Below are 20,203 nucleotides of genomic sequence, written 5' to 3' on the forward strand. Positions count from 1 at the left end.
AGAGCCCCCATGGGAGACCATCATAAACAAGTGGGTTTGATGCACGGAGTACAATTCTACTTTTTTTGTTTTATAGAAAATATGTTCCTTTCATCTGAAACAAACAAGAAGAAGAACGCGTGCCCACACTAGAACGGCACACGTTAATTACCACATTCATTTACAATGTTTAATCTGTGTGAAAACTGAAAATACAACAAACAAACAAAAGGCAGACCAAGATTTTTCTGTTGTTTTGTTTGATTATACGTGCAACATTTAGCATGGAAAAACTATCAGTGGAAAATTGGTCTTCAGAACAATGTCCTGGTTTTGCCTCCTTCTATTATCTCCAAAGAAGATATTTCTGGGCTAATGATATAGGTTGCATACAGTGAGGGAATCAATTAAAACATCTGGGTTATGGATTTTTAAAGAACAATACACAAAAAGTTGTTATATATATATATATAGGACTGATATTCAAATCTTTGGCCATGTCAGCAGTCTTTGCAGGACATCAAAAACATTCAAATGGTCAGTTATCCCCACTAATTAAGGCTGTTTGTAAAATGTGAGGAAATAGCCTCAAAAACAACAGAGAAACCCTAAAAGTATAAAATCCAAAGTCTAACCCACCTACTTTCTCTAATCTCAGCTGACTACAGGGCCTCATACAACACTCTCTCACATACTCTCTCCATCTATTATCAAAGTACACAGCACATTTGAACCTAAAGGGAAATATGATGCCTGCCAACTCTTGTTCCCAGCAAGAATAAAATAGGCTGAGTTGTCACTTTTATCAGTGACCAGACAAAAAGTTAATAAATAAATAAATGGGGGGTGGGGGGGTAAAAACTCCTACGCAACAACAAGCAACTCTATACCTTCTAGACGATATGGATCGTTTTGTGGTTGCGGTCAAAGGGGTAGCCAAAGGTATGCAAGGATCTGTCATGGAAAGTATTTGCTTATTGTTCAATATGTGATTAGATGCAACTAAAAACAAAGTTTTTTTTTTTTTTTAATATCTATAAACTCCTATCTTTCATATTCCTATCTTTAATCTAATAGTCTAATCTTTATAGCTTTTAGAAGCTAATAATTGGCATGTTCAACTAGTCTCACATTTCTTGGTACTTTCAAAATCCTTTGTCGGATTCCAAAATAAAAACACGAACCCGCGAAGTATTTTTAGCAATGCAAGAGCAGCACCATTGACAACAAAATAAGTTGTTTTCATCCACAAGCTTTGATCAAACTGCTGTTTTAAAAGATGAAAAACTTAACAAAGGAAAGGCACCACATCTGGAAGGAAATCCCCTATACCAGGCACAAAGAGAGAGGAAGGAGGAAAAAGAGAAGAGCAAAGGAGGCGTCCTGTGCATATGACATAACATTTCAATCAAACTGGCATAAACTAAACAACTTCCTCAATAATACAAAGGGAATGGAACATATTTAGCCCAAAAAGTGCTTATTTCAAAGTTGGTATATTGGGATGGTTGGGTTATTTTTTTTTCCACATTTGACTGTTTTGAACTAAAAGTTTTAAAAAAATAAAAACATATAGTGATGCCCTTAAACAGCTAACAAAAAAAACATTAGAAGTGCAGTGGTTGAATTTGCTATATTAACTGAACTTATATTATTCATCATAGTAAATGCATAGAGCACTTCTTTATTTACAATAACATACGGCAATGTAAAAGTAAAGTGCCTTGTTCAAGAACTTAAGACGAAGTTTATATACAGTAGTCCCTCGCTATATCGCGGTTCACCTTTCACCGCCTTAGTGTTTCGCTGATTTTTTTATTTAGTGCAATTTTGGATGCATTTTTTTACAGCGTATGAATGCGCATTGTGTTCTGCATCCTGATTGGCTAATGCTGCGTTCGCCCACCAGCGACACATCCAACTCAGTAAGTTTCACTCCCTGCCTGCGCTCCTTTTTCTCCTCTCATAAACATAAACATAAACCACCAGTGAAAAAAGGCGGTGTGATTAGCGTCTAATGCTATTCTAGCTCAGTGCTACAGAGAGAACTTTTACCTGCTACTACCACCTCCTCACTGATTCTCCTCCACGCCTAATCCTTCCTAGTCCGGTCCCGGTTATAAAGGCTGTGTCATACAGCTCCTGGTGGTCAACACAGCTTCTACTCCATGGGGTGAATGGGTGAACAGACTGTCTGTGTTGATGGCCTGATGTCATCGTCAACAAAGAATGCGTTCGGCATCAATGTCTGATTGCTAGCAGTGTGAATCTGAAGTGCTGTATGTTTGAAAACAGGTTTATGTTTTAAAATCTTCGAAGGTTTGAACTTTGACAGTTTTTAAACAATACAGAAATGTTAATGCCTGTCTGAGAAAAGTGCATAAAGTGTGTGGTGAGGGGTTTTACAGCCTTAAAACATGTATAATAATTGTAAAAAATAAAGCTGACTACTTCGCAGATTTCACCTATTGCGGGTTATTTTTAGAACGTAACCCCGGCAATAAACAAGGGACTAAGACAAATTTCTAGAATTTGATGAATGAATCTACATTTGATTGGTAGTTCAAACATTATTTAATACAAAAAAGATTATTATTCAAATATAAATGAAACTGTTATCATGTTTGATTGCTTGTATTCAAAGCTGCATGAAAACAAAAAAAAAAACTTGGTATTAATTGCTGATTCTGGATTTCTTGCACATTTTGAAGTGTTTTGAAATTTGCCCATGTGACTATAGAATAGAAGCTTAGGTAAATTTTGTTACTGCAAGTTTGAAACAAAATCGTAAATGTCCTTTACAACCTTTTTAACTGGAAGCCCAATATGTTGTGTTCCCACCTGCAAACATATTCATACACTCAAACAGGGCTTCATTATCATACTGAACCTCCTCCTGTGTTTGTTTAGACAGCGAGAGAGGAATCTCTGACAGATCTGACAAGTACGACCTGGCTTTAACTGATATTGGGAATGACCTCTGGCTTGTCTTTCTCAATGCACATTTCAAGATATTCTTTTTATTTTTTTAATGAAAAAATCTCTTTTGTAGTTTAAAAGAAAAAAGAAAACAATCTCCACCCAAATGTGCGTTGCTCTCCCCCCACGTTCACCCACACATGAATAGTAATCAAATTAATTCTCTTTCTCCTGTTTTTTATACCTTTCTTGCTGGGTTTTGTTAGGACTTTTGTGTTATAGGGAATGGGGGAGGAGTGACACATCTAATCTAACACAGCTTCCTATCTAGTGGGGGACTTATGAAATGAGAGGAAAGGGGATCTTTATCTGTGTGGAATTAGTGCTTCTCTGTGCTCCGTCTAGGAAGTGTATGGAGTGTTTCCATTATAGAGAGGAGAGCCTTCAAAGAGGCCGGCAGAGCCAGAGGACACCTTGGGAGGAAAGAGAGAACCATGTTGAGGAACAGGATGGAACCTTGCTGATCCAGCAACTCTGCAGAGCAAGATTACAATCAAGCCTTTGCAAAAGACCTGCACAATTACCTCCTTAGTAAAGGTCATTTATACATCACTCCTACATTTGTAGAGGGGGAAATTGTTGCTATTATGAAAGCACCTGTAAATTTATTTTTCAATGATTGCTTATAGATTCTCATCACTAATAGGAAAATCACAAACCTGATCTTTTCAGGGATCCCAGTAACCCCCAACTATGACCCAGAGGCTCTGCTGAAAAACTTCACGTCGTCTGCTCTAAAGATCCTGACAGAAACCGTGAAAAACATCACTTTACACTGTGTTCATCGACTCGGACCACATAGAGGTAACCACCCTCGCCCCATCATCATAACCTAACCGCTAGAGCGGACATGGGCTCTTCTATAAACAGTCGCATTTACAGACCTTGGAGTCTCTGTTAGCTTACCAATAAACGGGAAGAGATTCATCACTTTTATAATACGTGTTGACTAGGCCACTGGGAGTGAGGCCCAAGGCCAAGGCAGGCTGACTTGATAATACTATATCATGTTTTTCTGCAATCAGTACCTTCTCCGCATCCTTCTCTCTCTTCTCTGTTTCAGATGTCGTGAAGCTGATGATGGCAGTTCCCGATCTGTGGTTCACGGCTCAACTAGTCTGGGACACTCTGATGTTCTATCTATCTATCCTGGTCTGTTGGTCCTTCTGTCCACTAACCCCAACCAGTCAAAGCAGATGGCTGCCACCTTTGAACCTGGTTCTGCTGGAGATTTCTTCCTGTTAAAGGGGACATTTGCTAAATCCACTTTTTTAGTCCTTAAATGCATTTTGTTGTATATTTAGAGTGTTTAGAAGCACAGAAAAGTTCAAATTAGTCTCTTCAAGTGCTCCGTTGATATCTTTGTATTCTGTTTTGGTCATATTTTTCAATCTGTTTCAATTTTTCGATTCTCTATTACATTTTTGAACAATAACGTCACAGTATTTGCAGCGGAACTGCCAAATTAGGACATCGACTCCAGGCCCAACACTTTGAGCAATCCGCCATTTTTATTTCTCGCTTTTATTTTGTAGTCCAAGTCAAGGATGCCGAAGTTACGAGAGGATAAGTCAAAATGTTCGGTTGTTAGATGTAGTAACCCACACGCTTCATTACACCGTCTCCCAGCATCAGAACCTTTTCACATACCGTCACTGACAGTTATCCTAGCTTTACCTGCCTGAGTTTAAATAACCAAGTCACTGGTTTCTGCAGTTTATTTTTGACAATGCCGAGAGGAAGCAGAAGCCGAACATCCAGGATGGCCCCACCAGCCAGCCGCCCACCTCCCATGGCCAGGGCAGCGCCTCCTCCCTCACATGCTCCAGTCCCAATGCAGGCCCCTCCGTCTGCTGTGGGGACCCCAGCCGCGGCGCCCAGGCAATCAGGGATGTTTGCCCAGATGGCAACCACAACCGCTGGAGTCGCAGTGGGATCTGCTGTAGGACACACCATTGGCCACGCCATGACGGGAGGCTTCGGCGGAGGAAACTCAGAGCCGGCCAAACCCGACGTCACGTACCAGGAGCCGTACCAGGCCCAGCCCTCGTATCAGTCCCAGCCCTCGTACCAGTACCAGCAGCAGGAGGTCCCTCAGCAGCAGCAGGCCTGCTCCTACGAGCTCAAGCAGTTTATCGAGTGCGCACAGAATCAGAGTGACCTCAAACTCTGTGAGGGCTTCAGTGACGTCCTCAAACAGTGCAAGTTTGCTAACGGTATGTAATGAGTTGGAGAGTGAGAGACCGACACAGCAGATGACAACAATCAATCAATGAAAATATAAAAACTTTAAGTGGATTTATCTCAAATGGAAACCTGTTGTTATGTCATGACTCCTGCACAGCCTGTAGCTTTAGTCTTATAAATAATGTCTGTACATTTTAGTGAGTTGTGTTTGATCATTTCCATTGTTTCTTTAGTGCCTGTGCTTCCACTTAGAGGTTATCATCATGCAACTCAACAATTGTAGTGTATCAGGACTTTACATCAGTGCCACGTGGCCTGTTTATTGATAGCAAATGTGAACTTAATAAATCATCTGCACCATGAAAAAAAAAAAAAAAAAAAAAAAAAGAACCTTTTCAAAGCGCCTGGTTGGGTTTAATTTTTTTCACGGAGGTCATTTTTGTGTGCACGAAGCACTTCAAGGATGACTGCTTCAGCAACCTCCGCCAGTATAAAGAAGGATTTGTCGAAAGAATTTGTCTGATTGAGGGTTCAATTCCTTCTATCTTTGAAGACGACGAACAGAGCACTTCGGTAAGCTTGTTTTGTTAGCATTAGCAGTTGCACCGTCTTCATATGTTAGCGCTGTGTGCTCGTTTTAGATCCTTGATGATATGGCCTATGTGGTTTAATTTAAGTCTAAAGTTTTCATTAGTCGTTTCATTTTGCCGTTTTTGTCTCCAAAAAGACTGTATTAAAATGCATTTTGTGACATTAGCTTGGCGCTAGCGTTAGCTTGGTGCTTGTGTTAGCTCACTTGTTAGGGTTCTGCAGGTTCATCATCATTTTCATCTCGCTCCGCTGGGTCCGACTCTGGCTTGAACATGTAAGGCTGGATGGACAAGTCTTCCATTGTTGACATTTTGTAAATAACGTGTGAATAAACATTTTCTGCGCCGCTAAATAATCGTATCTCTTCTAACAAACTACAAAAATGGTTGAACAGGGTAGAGTTGTGAGTAGTAACCTGCAAGTAGACATCCCCTGTGTCAGAGTTTGGTGTTGGTGTGGACCCAAATGCAGAAAGAGATGGAGGACGCAGGCAGATGTAGCGTTGGTACCAGTCCCTTTTTTAATAATGAAACCAAAAACTAGAAGGGCAGCACGAAGACACCAGGAAGCAGGGAACAAACACAGCAGGACATGAGGAGGGTAGACATTGACATAAGACAATGATTTAGCAGTCACCCTGTGTCCAAGCACTCAGCTAAATAATGAGGGAAGCTTGATTGGGAATGGGCCACACCTGGGTGGAAAACATGAGGTAGCTAATCAGTCAGAAATCAAGCACACAGACATCACTGGGGGTGGAGCCACAAGCAAGAACACCTGAAACACAAAGACAAGAGTTAAACACAGGAGGCCAGACTCTAACAGAATAAACAAAGACAGAATAACTGAAGGGACCAGGCTAAATAACAAAACTAAACAGAAACTGACACTGACAAATAAAAGAAGGGTATCCTTGTCGTGCCAATGTAGTTACCACCGACAGAAAGTATATCCCCTGCTGTGGGAGCGCGGATGCGGAGCTACAATTCCATGTTTAGACATCAGTTTAGCTTATTAATAAAACTAAATGTGGATTGTTACAATCATGCTTTGATTGTCAAAGATGTTTGGTTTGGGTTAACGCTTGACATTTCTACCCAAATAAATGCTTTCGCTATTCTGCATATTACGTGTTGCCCAAGTAAATAGTATTCACAGCGCTGCTTGACAATGTCATATTCTTCTCCTTTTTCTATTAAAGTGCATTCATTGATTCATTTGCTTTGACTGAAATGTGGCAAGAAAAGGACTCAAAGAATCAAAGTATGCATTGCTATGATGATTGTTATAGATTTTTGCTCAGATTTCAATATATTTGAAATTTCAAAGCTAAAAGGAAAGCTAATGCTTTCAATATTTAAAACATATCAATTGTAAATCTTTATTTTAGATATTTCAAGAGATACATCATCACTGGACACAAATCATTTTATAAATAAAATATGATATAAAAAGAGTCAATAGACTAATGTAGTGCTTGGTATAAACTAGAGTAAGTGAAGATATAATGTCTAATATTTTATTTTCCATAGAAAAAATACTTGTAGGTCATCTACCCACAAGACAAAAAAAAATCCCTGTACTTGGATTCGCTGGGGGAGTCGAATTAGCCATTAAAAAATGCTTGGACACAACAAGATGGGGATAGCTGTTTTAAAAGCATGGTAATAGGCATGTCAACTATAGCCACAAAACTGCCACACATTACTGTAATATCAATGCAAAATTGTGTAAATGGGTAACATTAAACTGTTTGCTTTTGTGATTGACAAAGTAGAAAAACATATTTTGAAATTATTCTTTTATTTCTGTAGGGACACACAAAACAACCTGACTGTACATCGTGTGGAGTCTTCGCATTGAAAGTATGTTTACTTGGCAGAGCAAGGTCATCATCCTCAAATATCTGTATTGTAACATTGTATTGTAAGACAAATAAAATTACACTTTGAGGCATTTAAACACAGAAGTTATTAACTCACAGCAGATTAACATCTCTATTTGGTGATATATAAGCTCTTCATTACTAAGAGACATAGCTTAAGGTTATGTTAAAATTTCTTTCAGTTCGTAGAATGTCTCTTGAAAAAGGAAGACAAGTTTTCCTGCCACGAAAGAGGTCACAAACAGACACAGGCTATTTCAGACATGTTCATAAAAATCCTGTAAAAATGTGAGTTATAGTAAATATTCTGAAGTTACCTAAATATTGTAAAATATTTTTCTATCCTCTTCTTTTTTTTAACAGATAACCTGACAGACAAATGTCACTTTTGTGGAGAACAAGAACGTGAGACAGACGTGAACTGGGTAACTAAAGCAATTCAGTAACAGTGATTTCTAATTCTAAAATGGAATATTGTTTTCATAATGGGAGTTGTCTTTAATTCTTAGGTTAGATTATTTTGTTGTACCTAGGACTGTTGTTTTACTTTCGCTCCACTTCAAATTTGTGAATTGATTATAAACACAACACAACAATAACAATGTAGTTTCTGAATTAACTGGATACTTTTTAGTGAGTTACTAGGACATCCTGACAGTAGGGAGTTACAATAATCTAGTCTAGATGTAACAAATGCATGGATTAATTTTTCAGCATCACTCTGGGCCAAGATATTCCTGATTTTAGAGATATTACGGAGGTGGAAGAAGGCTGTCCTTGTGATTTGTTTAATATGAGAATTAAAGGTTAAGTCAGTATCTGTTTTTTACTGTGGTGCTGGGTGACAGAGTAATGCCATCCAGAGACACTATTTGCTCTATAATTTATCTCTAAGGTGTTTTGAACCAAATAAAATCACTTCGGTTTTATCCTGGTTAAGAAGGAGAAAGTTGTGTCTCATCCAGGATGTGATGTATTTAAGACAGGCCTGGAGTTTTAATAACTGATGAGTTTCATCAGATTTCATTGAGAGATAAAGCTGTGTATCATCTGCATAACAATGGGAATTTATATTATGTTCTCTATAATGTAAAGAGTATTGGTCCCAGAACTGAACCTTGTGGAACTCCATGATTAACTCTGGCATGCGCTGAGGATAGATTATTAACATGAAAACCAATCATGATCTAAACCAACCCAGCGCTGTTTCTTTAATCCCAAAAACGCTTTCCAGTCTCTGCAGCAGTAGATGATGATCAACTGTATCGAAGGCTGCACTGAGATCTAAGAGCACCAGAACTGAGACCAACCCTCTGTCTGAGGCTAAAAAGAGATCATTGGTTACTTTTACTAAGGCAGTCTCTGTGCTGTGATAGGCTCTAAAGCCAGACTGAAAGCTCTCGTATAAATTGTTCCTGTGATCACATAGTTGACCTGCGATTACTTTTTCAAGAATTTTGGAAATAAAAGGAAGATTGGATATTGGTCTGTAATTGGACAAGTCACTTGGATCAAGGGTTGTTTTTTTAAGGAGAGGTTTGATTACAGAGGTTTTAAAGGCCTGTGACACATAACCTGTTACTAGAGATGTGTTAATCCAGTTCATCATATTAGTGCTAATTAGTGGAAGAACATCTTTAAATAGTGGAGTTGGGATTGGATCTAAAAGACAGGTTGTTGGTTTAGAAGCACTAGCTATTGTGGTCAGTTCAGATAGACCAATTGGAGTGAAACTCTGTAAATAAAAGCTGCATGTTGGGGTAATTTCAGGTAATTTATATATGTTATTGTTTTTTAAATTCAACATTTTCTAAAACAGTTCTTGCAAAAAGAAAAGAAGCAGGCTGAAATAATTTGTATCCCCCTATAAATTTATCTGTTTGATGAAACTAGTCCTAATTCACAAGTTTAGTTATGTACAGTGTTGGGAGCCACTATGGTTATTTTTCCAATATATTACAGTAATATATTCCTTTTTGAAGTAACTCAGTAGTGTAACTCATTACAAAAGTGAAAAGTGGTAATATATTACTAGTTACAATTAAAGTAACTCAAGTTACATGCATATTTAATTTAAGTGCATATTTGCTTTGTTTTCTCACTGTTTGCAATTATTTGATTAAAAAAGATGATCATTATAGTTAAATAATACTTATGGGGAACAAAAAAGAGCTTTCTGCTCCTGAAACAGCAGAAGTATTTGAAACAAAACTTAGACCGATGTTATTCAAACACTATCAGTGTGATATAACTAGTGTTCTGGACCAAAAGTAACTCAAAGTAATTCAAAGTAGTGTAACTCAGTTACATTTTAAAAACAGTAATATTGTAATACAAATATATAAAATTTTTATCTCATTAACTACTTATATAAATATATTACAAGTTTAGAGTAACTTACCCAACACTGGTTATGCATGATCAGAAATGTCTACAGAATAAACCACATGATGTTTCATCACCTGAGGATTATATAAGAGGATACATTTTCTCTCAGGCGCAGTGAGGCAGCCTGAAATCATTTGTATCCCCCTGATAACATGTTCTGGTCGACAGTCCTGTATCGCCATTTGTCTTTGTTGAGAATTTCTGAATTAATGCTATTACGTGATGATGATCAACAGAGGGTGAATTTTAAAAAAAAATACAGCAATATCTAAAAATAAGATCCCCTATGGAAAGGAAAGTGAGTTACAGCAACAACTATTGTTGGCAGTGCTGCAGTAAGTTCATCATAGCCTATAATTTGAGTCAGAAAGGTGGATTTGAGTCTGGCAGTGTGTTAAAATGGTCACAGTGGTGTTGATTTTACTGTATCAGAAGTTGGACAGATTGATCCTATAGATTGAATTACAGCGTGTTTGATTCTAGTACCCAGAGAGTATTTAGCCAACATTTAGTTAGCAGGCTGGTCGCCTAGCAATATTACACCTAGAAAAAGGAGAAGAATGTGACATTGTCAAGCAGCGCTATGACTACTATTAACTTGGGCAACACGTAATGTACAGAATAGCAAAAACATTTATTTGGGTAGAAATGTCTCGTGTTACATTACCAAACATCTTTGACAATCAAGACATGATCGTAACAATCCACATTTAGTTTTATTAATAAGCTAAACTGATATCTAAACATTGAATTGTAGCTCCGCCCTTCCGAATGCATGCGCGCTCCCGCAGCAGGGCATACACTGTCTGTCGGGGGTAACTACTTTGGCACGACACTGGAATTGGATGCAAGTTTTACACTCCAAGTATAAAGACATGTCTAAGCAGCAATCACACAGATGGACTTTCCACTCTCTACTGCTTCACCACAGGGAGTCCTTTGATGTGTCTCAAAGTTCATGTTTGTCCTGTTCAGCACAACCAACTGTTATGGGCAGAGGTGGTTGTTTGAATCTAGAGTAAAAATCAATCACAAGGACATCCTTTAGCCAATCCTCCATGAACACTTATTGGCACTGTCAGTCTTTGGATCTCCCTGTTGATTAGGTGCCTAACAGGGTATAAACAGCAAATCACTTCCATAATATTTGTGTTACCTTACCTGCATTTATGTGTCTGCTTGTTTGTCCATTAGCAGGATTATGTCAGAAGTAATAATATTCAAATATTAACCAAGAATAAACCTTATGCAATGCAAGATTCCATTAATTAATTCATTAGATCAATACACGTAATACACATGATTCTAGATCAGTTTGAAAAATCGAAAAATCCCTATCTGTCATCATTGGTGAAATTTCAAAAAAGTTTATCTCGGTTCATCATTGATCAACATTTATGAATTTTGACTCATTTATGGTTCTTCAATTATCCCCCAAGTTTTATCTGGATCAGATGCGGATTGCATTATTCATTTGGGATTTCTTTTTAAAATGAGGCTGCACATACATTTGGACCTCCTGTGTTGTTCTTAATGGGGATTTACATTTCCTATAAGCCTTTAAAGTGTGAATGATCATGATTACAACAGATAACTGCAAATATCTGGCAAAGAGGATATTTGGCACTTGGTGGAGGGTTGTGCTCTCAGGGTGCTCTTGTTCATCTCATGAAATTATTACAGCTTGTGATGAGATTCCGCACCATATTGGAATCAACACACCCGGTACCAGTGGAAGGGTCTGAATACAACAGTTTGCAAAGTTAATTTGAAAGCAAAAAGGCAGGGGTAGGTAATTATTCCGTGCAACCGTGCACAGGATAAGTAGAATTGAATGGCTAAGAATGAATTAAATAATATAGCTGTTGAGCCAATTTTTTGTTCTTTACGTGTTTAATGTAAAAATTAAAAGGGTCTTAATAACTACAATGTTATTTCAAACATTATGCCAAGGCACCAGTAATGTTTGATAGAGTAGACTGGTTAAATGATGTCAAAGCATTCAATTCCCTCACATTGATTTAACCTTCAAAAAGTCTTGAGTTTTTGTTGTTCCTTTGGAAGACATTTCTATGATATGGACATCATTGGCTTAACACATTTGGACCATTAGTGGAGCATTATGTCAAATGCTAAACAAGTCACCTCCTTTACACCAGGGTCTGTGGATCCACTGGAGTGGGCCTACTGGGGCTCTAATGTTACTGGGGACCGGCATTGTGGTTTAAATGATCTGGCCCTGTGGAAATGTAGAATTTTACTCATGGCAGTAATTGTACCTCGCAGCTGGAATGAGAGCGGAGGGAGCAGAGTGTATAAAAGAGGAGAGGAAAGTACTTCAAATCGGGTGTCAGGATCATATAAGATCTAACAGTACTATGTAAGGTTCGATCAATAAAAAAGCTAACTGCACAAGTACTAGATGTGAGGCTACGCATTTTGCACTTAGCAAAAATAACACTTGATCTTTAACTTTAATTTACAGTGTCTTAAGGACCCTTTCTGTTCTGTAAAAACAGCCTTACAAAGCTATTATAGTGCCAAAAAGTGTGTTTGAGTTGATTATAACAAGACTATATTCATTACTCATAGAGCTGATATGCATCTATTAATCACACAATATATCAAAAGAGTGCAAAACATTCAAGTTGAGGCTTCTTCCTTTTAGCTGACCATTGTTTTCATAGGGTATTATAAAAACAAGTGGTGGCAGGCCGTCAGCTTTCACTTATTAATGTCAGGCCTAATGGGTGAGTAACATGAGAGGCCAGTATACAACTTGGCTGTTTTGGAGCGTGTGTGTCGTCTAGAGGAGGTGTCTTTGGTCATTAAAGATCATCACTATACAGCAGAAATTAAAGTGAGCTTTCATGTAGTTTTCTGTCTACTCTCCCTCCCAGCTAAAAAAAAAAATGATTTGTTTATTTTTATTACTGGTGTTTGAGAATAATTTCAGCATCCCAGCCAATACATCAAGTGAGCCAGAATATTTGAGATTGTCAGATCTGGAGAGATGCTTTAAAGTAGTAAATTATTTGTATGTGTCAGCAATTTAGATAATTAATAAAAACAAAAACTTGGACTGAGGAAAAAAATATTAATAAGGGTGTGGAATTTAATTGTGTTTTGATGTGTCGTGAAGCTGCCTTAGATTATTCTGCATTGATTCAATGAAAGCCCATAAATGATTATGGAATCCTGTAAGTGCGGAAAATGGGAGGTTAACCTTCAGACCCAGGCTCTTTTGTTTTAAAAGGTGTCAGTAAACATCTCACATAATTGATGCATCGGTCAAACAAGCACAATTAACTCATTCACTGCCAGCCATTTTCAGAGCAGCCAACCCCTCAGTGCCAGGCGTTTTAGACCATTTTCAAGATTTTTCAAGACCCACAGAATATTTTGTCCTATGACAATGTGACATTCTGAAAGATTAGACTCTACTTTCATTAGAAATAATAATTTTGTTTCTAGCTTGATTTGTTCTTCCATAATCAGCAGTTGAAGAGATGCAAGTTTCACACAAAACGCCAGTTTGTGACAAAAAGCTGAGAGAAATGGTTTAGTGACTTTGAAGCATTTTTTTTTTGCTTCAGGGACACCTCAACATTAGTTTCCTTCTATAAATCTCCAAAAACAACACTGAAACTGGGCTTTTGATGGCAAAATTATTATTATTTTGCTATCTAGGTCATAGTTGAATGGTTTTCTTACTGTATTTTGGCCTTCCTCCAAGTCTCTCCCCCATCATTCTCCACACACGCAACTTTCTCTTCCTCCCGGACATGCCAGACATGCCTCACCGCTTGTCATGTTTTTTGATTGTTTTCTCTCACCATTGCGACAATCTCAATAGTCCACTTAGTTCCACACATGATCTGGTCGAGTCTGCGCAGCTGTGAGCTGCTTGGAACTTCAGCGTAAACTCTTGTAGCATCATTTTCTGTCTTGTAAACTCTTTTCCTCTTCCGCTGAGATCTGCCCATCATGTGAGATCTCTCATCCAAAGGTGGGCTGCTGCCACCTACATGTCACCTGTTGTTCACTACATCATTGTACAAGTTAGATATTCACAGGAGAGCTTCGTCACACTGTCTCCTAGCAACCCCAGCCGAAAAATACAATTCACATCTATAGACGTGAATAGCACTCCACGATACTAAAGCCAATAATGTCTATAGACGTGAATGGCACTCAATGAGTTAAGATGCATGCAGTGTTTTTCTGCCGGGAGAAGTCCTTTGATTTTGTAAACCACAACATCTTCTCCGTCCCCTGCCTTCTACAGTGATAAACTCTACCTACATTCTACTTATCTTTCTTGTATCTTGCCTTGCAGAGTGATACCTGACAGAAAAGTATCAATAGCCAATCAGATATTCATCATCATCTCCCTTCTTACTGTGATTCCTAAAAATATACAAGTTGTTTGAGGTTTTTTGTGTGCGCGTTTTACAATTGCTGTAACCTTTTTTTTCTTTTTTACATGAATCAATTTCCTCAGTTAAAAAAATATATATAGAGATGGAAAATAGTTTTTCTTCAAAGAAGTTGAATCTTTGTTAACTGAATATCTTATTTAATCTCAAATTAGAAAGAGCAGTTTTAGGGAGCATAAACAGTTAAAGTTAAAGCCAAAAAACACAAATAAATACTCCAAGTACTTTTCTACTGTTAATTCTCATAACTCAAACTTTATTATGCCCTTTTAAATACGCTGCAGCATGCAGTTTAAACAAATAAGATGTAAGCATCTCTTCTGACCAGCCAACTATTCTGTAAAAAATCCAAAAGTCCTACATTAGATATTTATTTCCAACCACTCCAATTAAAGCCCTAGAGTGGTAGTAAACAGAGGAGGTTTATAGATTGTACAGAATGGGTTTGGGTTCTCATGCCTAATTTATGCTAGAACATCTACAAACCAACGCAGTGACCAACCAAGCTCAGACTTTCTTTCATATATTAATCATCTGCAAATCTACCATGTACTTGTACTTGGTCCAAAGTAGTTTGGTTTACAGTATGCAACACAAAATGGACACACAGTTCAAACACACAAAAAATAATGTTGAATCCACCATTTGCATAAGTTTACATTGCAAGACTCAAATACAACCGTATTGATGAAAAATACATATTACCAATGGAATGGGTTGGGAAATGGGTCTGAAGCCAGGAATTTTTTCACGTCCTAACATACGTAGGAATCAAATAAAAATTCCCTTTACCAGGAAGAAATCTCTAGCAGAAGCATACTCAGCGGTGACAGCCATCTGCCCCAACCGGTCAGGGTTAGTGGCCAGGGAGAAGAGACCATGTAAAAAAAATAAAAATACCAAAAGAACATTGGACTTTGAACCACAGATCGGGAGCTGTCAGCTCCAAAGCTCAGGCACATATAGGCAAAAGAAAAGGTAGAGGAAGAGAACAGCAGGAGAAAGCACACAATGCAAGAGATAGGGACATGGAAAAGGCACCAAAAAGTAAAGAAACGGGAGCGTATGGACTGGGAACTGCTCTGTGCACAAGGTTCTATAGGAGCCACAATGGAACAAGGTTCAGGAATACCTGAGCCAGCCATAACTATTACAATTATCAAATAGGAAAGTCTTAAATCTGGTCTGGGAAAAAAAAAGAATGCTTGATAACCAAAAAAAAATGATATGATGAAGGAAGCAGCGATAATGATGATTTATTTTAAAAAACAGGATAATTAGCTGTTTCAATGTCAAAGTTCTCCTCTCCTCAGGGGTATGTTAAAGCAAACTCCTATCCAATAGAATAATGACAAGTCCTTTCTGAAATCAAAGTACATCAACACCTTAAAAGAATGAAGTAGACAGGGAAGGTGAGGACAAGTATGTGTGCAGCCACATAATTGACTGCTGATGTTGGTTAAGGTTGAGTGATGGAGGATAGATGACTTTTCTTTGCAGGAACTACATGACCCTTCTACACCCAATGAACAGCACAGCGTACAGCAGAAGTTAGCATTCAGTGCAATATAAAAGACAGACATTTAAAGATTTCAACACAAAGGCACATGTATAGATATGCATGAATCGGTGTGTGCATACACACAAATACAAACACAATTTCCATATTTACTACTGGGCGAGAAAAAAAAAAGGATGGACGGATAAAAAAAAAAATCCTCATAAATAAATGACAATGCACAGCTTGCCCTGGAAATAGGAGCATAATTTTGTGTTTGTATTATATTCAGGCGGGTAAAATTTAATCTCCCTTCTAATACCCTCTATTGTATAAACAGGAGAGAGGATGCTGAAATATAAATATTAGGAATGTAACCTTGTGAAAATCGATTTGCCATTGAAAAATATTATCTCTGCCTGGTTGTTTATTATTGCAACTTCAGGCATGTAGCCACTATCAATGAGAAAATCCATCTATTTTAATTTCTATGCTGTATAGGAAAGACAGTATTGTAAAGGAAATAAGCTGAAGTATATTGTTAGGCTACCGTGTATGAATTCAACAGAAACAGTTGCAGCACTGTTTTAACATCATCATAATAAAAAGGTATAAATAGAAAGCACATATATATATATGGTTATTGGAAGAAATGGAAGACAAAGCTCTTCAACTTTATTTATTTATTTATTAATCTTCAACACACAGCTATCTGCTGGAAACTGTCTTAGGTGATATAGCCAGAAAACCAAAGCCTGGACAGGATGTTAGCCTACTGTAGTGCAGACATAGTTAATCACAGCTACACAGGTAATCACACTAAATGTACACCTCAAAGAAGAGAGAATATGCAAACTCTACAAATCACATTAGGGTTTAAACTAAGACCTCAGTGATTTGTCACAAGCCAGGCCAATTAACGTCTAGCTTTAACACCGAAGCTGCTTTCACACTGGTATAGTCCCCGACTCAGACCAAATAGCTGATCATTTGAGGAGGGTCGGGCCAGCTGTGGGGCATTTCGGATGGGCTACAAAACTGCCTTAGTGGGGGTTCTGGTTCCTTTTTACCAACCAATCAGAAAGGGTTTGAAAAAACTTAGTTTCTGCTACGTGACTTCTGACTTGGTTATATAGGTATATATGGAAAATATGACCCTAACCCTAACCCTATTACAATATCTTATTTCTAAATACAGATCAAGAACAGAAGCGAATAAGAAGAAGGGGGTGTTTCTGCCTTTGAAGGGGGTGTACCCGCTTACAAACCAAAATGCCCCTTTCTGCTGCTGGTCGGGTGATATTGGATAATTTCATCAACTATATCTGGCTCGGTTTGTGTTCAGAGCTTTTTGATCCACTCCAAGCAGTCTCTTATGCAGTTGCCTGAGCAAGTCACCAGGGGGCAACATTACTAAAGTAGACGTCTTTGGGCAGACAAAAAGAAATCAAAAGAAGAGAGTCATTTATTGGGCAAAGCGAGCATGTTGGAGTGCAGAGAATTCTGCCTTTTCCATTTGTTCTTTTACAACATTCAACAATAGCGCAGCAACCAATTCCCGTGATTTTGGTGATTTTAACGCCCTGTTTCTAACAATAGCCGGTTCTCATGCCTATCAACAATGCCTTGTGCTCTACGTTATGTCTCATACTTCCTGTTTTTAGGTCATCTCGAGTCTGTTTTCACGGCACAGCTGAAGATCTCTGAGACGTAGCAAAACCAACACTCTAGAATTTGCCTATTTGATCCTTTCGAGATTTTGTTTGTGTGTTCACAAAATTCACACCGCCAAAACGAGGCGGACTATCCGAGCAATTTAATCCTAGAGCATTTTAAACACTCTAAGATTATTTTGGTCTGAAGGCAACCTGAGACAATATATTCAATTTCTAATAATTTGTGGCAACAAGATGTTGGATGGACTGAAGTGTTGGAAAAAGCCAAAACCAGTTTAAATTCACAAATGGTTTTTGGTTTAACTGGATTGAAAAACACTGGTTTTAAAATCACAAATGTGAAGTGACAGTTGCGTAATAGTGAGCTTTTTTCTTCTAAAAACCAGCAGCTCTACAAAGGCTCCAAAACAGGATTTGATCTGCTGTTATATCATACTGTAAATGGTTGGGCCACAGAAACCAAATAATTCTGCCAGCAGACTAATCACTCAAGCTGGTAAACCAATCCTCCACGGACATGCACCGCAAGTATGAAAGTGTGTCAGCAGCCCCGATTATTTATTCATTTTGTTTGATTCAGGAGGATGTTCCTCCCTTGGATTACCCTTTTTCCTATCTGGCAGGAGTGCTGGCATCTTGCCCTCTGTTTAAGATATCAAAGATTTGCGGCATCTCGTTGTCTTGTGTTGGCTCGCCAGGGGAGTTTCACTAAACATGAAATGGATAAAGCCACAGTGATGTACTGTAGGAAAAATGAGAGGAGGGAGAGAAAAGCCAAAGAGGGAGGAGGGGTTGAAAAATGAAAAGAGGTAATAGGGCTCTTCTGTTTCAGGCTGAGAAGACCCATTGCTTCTTTTGGAGGCTGTTGCCTTTACTGGGATTCAAGAGGGTGATGGTCTCAGGAGAACAGATCTGTGGGAATAACAGCTTAAAAATATCACAGAGAAGAACTGCAAGGGCCTGGGTTTTTGTGTAAATGAGACACTGCAGATAAATCAGTTTCTCCCACTTTGGAGTACATTTACTATAATGTCGCACAGCAGAAACAGAACAACAAAGTTGCAAGTATTTGCTAATAGATGAACTTTTGATTGATTTTGAAAATCAAAATATAGCTGAGATACATCTATTAGGTTTTATTCTCTCTCATATATAATCTGACAGAGTTTTTTACAAAGTAAGTCAAATTTAAACAGAGCTTACTTACGGTATTTATACTTAGTTATATGGTGTCATTATTCACATTTATCAATAACATGTGTCAAGAGATGAAGAGCTTTCAAAGATAGGAAGACCATGAACACAAATGGCATTTCCACTATAACAACATGGACCAGCCAGACTGTCTTTTCCATCTGTTTTTTGAGAGAACCTTCCAGAAGAAAAAGGGCTCAATACAGATTAATAAATTGTTTCATATTTATTTCAGTTGTCTTTGGGGACAACAAAAAGTTGGGGACCACTGCTCCAAAGGGTGTATGTAGCCCAATATGAGATCCACTGATTCAGTCCTTTTTTTACAGGAAAAATATTTTTTTTTTTATGTTGTGGGTAGCACAAAATAACTTCCCCACTTGAAATACATACGTTTGAAATTAATTCCAAGCAGCACTTAAAATAGATTGGCAAGCACATAACAAAAGATAAGTTATACAATCCCCTGTGAGACTGTGTTGTAGTTTGAATGAAATTGTTACTTCTAGAAAGACAGACTTTTACACAAAATATTGTAAACAGAGGAAATGTAAAATTTCATTTTACATAATGGACCGTGATAACAGGATGCTCCTGTAGGGTAACACCACAAAAAGGCTCTAATTCTCTGTCTAAATAAGCAGGAGGCGTCTTGCCTTCAGATAGATTACCTGTCCGTGCATTAAGTACAACTTTGACCACATCTGAAGCCACAAGAGACAGCAGCTTGCTCTTCCTGAGGCATTTTAAGCATGGCCTCTTCAAAACCACAAAGCTATTACATCTGCCTGTTAAAAGCTTTGAGGGAGACATCTAGCCAAAGTCACAGCTTTGTGGAAACATGTTGCAAGGTGACAACACTCATCCTTCTCTGTCCCGGTTGCAATCACTGCTGATGAAACACGAGGTACTTTCTTAGTCACTGAACCACCTACACACTAAGAGACAGGACACATTTCTCTTTGACCTTTTTTGACTTAAAGACAAAAATGTGACTTAAAGACTTTGCATTGCAACTAATAGAAAAAATCAAAAGTATTTGAGCCGGGCACAGACTCACAAAATTAAATTTTGATCAATCAATTCATGTGAGAAGTGATAGATTATGAAATATTGCTACCCTGTTTATTATTGGCTGGTTTTGTGTGTACTATGACTCCCCCTTGTCCCATACCATTGAGCAGAGATTGATATGAAGGGATGTCCTCTCCTTCACACACATACAAACTTATATGGACACATCATAGTCCATCAGTGCAAAAGTAGAGAGAGAAAACTTATTCCAAAAGAAAATCACACCACTTACATAAACAATGGCTGAATTAGAGAGATCTGTACATGTTGTGGGACTGCTTTTCTTATGCTAATCTGTACACTTAACTAAATA

The 20,203-nt window shown here is 38.0% G+C and overlaps 1 pseudogene; it reads left to right on the forward strand.

The window, feature by feature from the left end:
• Window positions 1-4,606: 4,606 nt before the first annotated feature.
• On the forward strand, window positions 4,607-5,311 carry LOC114458943 (coiled-coil-helix-coiled-coil-helix domain-containing protein 2 pseudogene; annotated as a pseudogene).
• Window positions 5,312-20,203: the final 14,892 nt, after the last annotated feature.

Source organism: Gouania willdenowi, chromosome 3 (assembly GCF_900634775.1).
Source record: "Gouania willdenowi chromosome 3, fGouWil2.1, whole genome shotgun sequence".
Taxonomy (NCBI): domain Eukaryota; kingdom Metazoa; phylum Chordata; class Actinopteri; order Blenniiformes; family Gobiesocidae; genus Gouania; species Gouania willdenowi.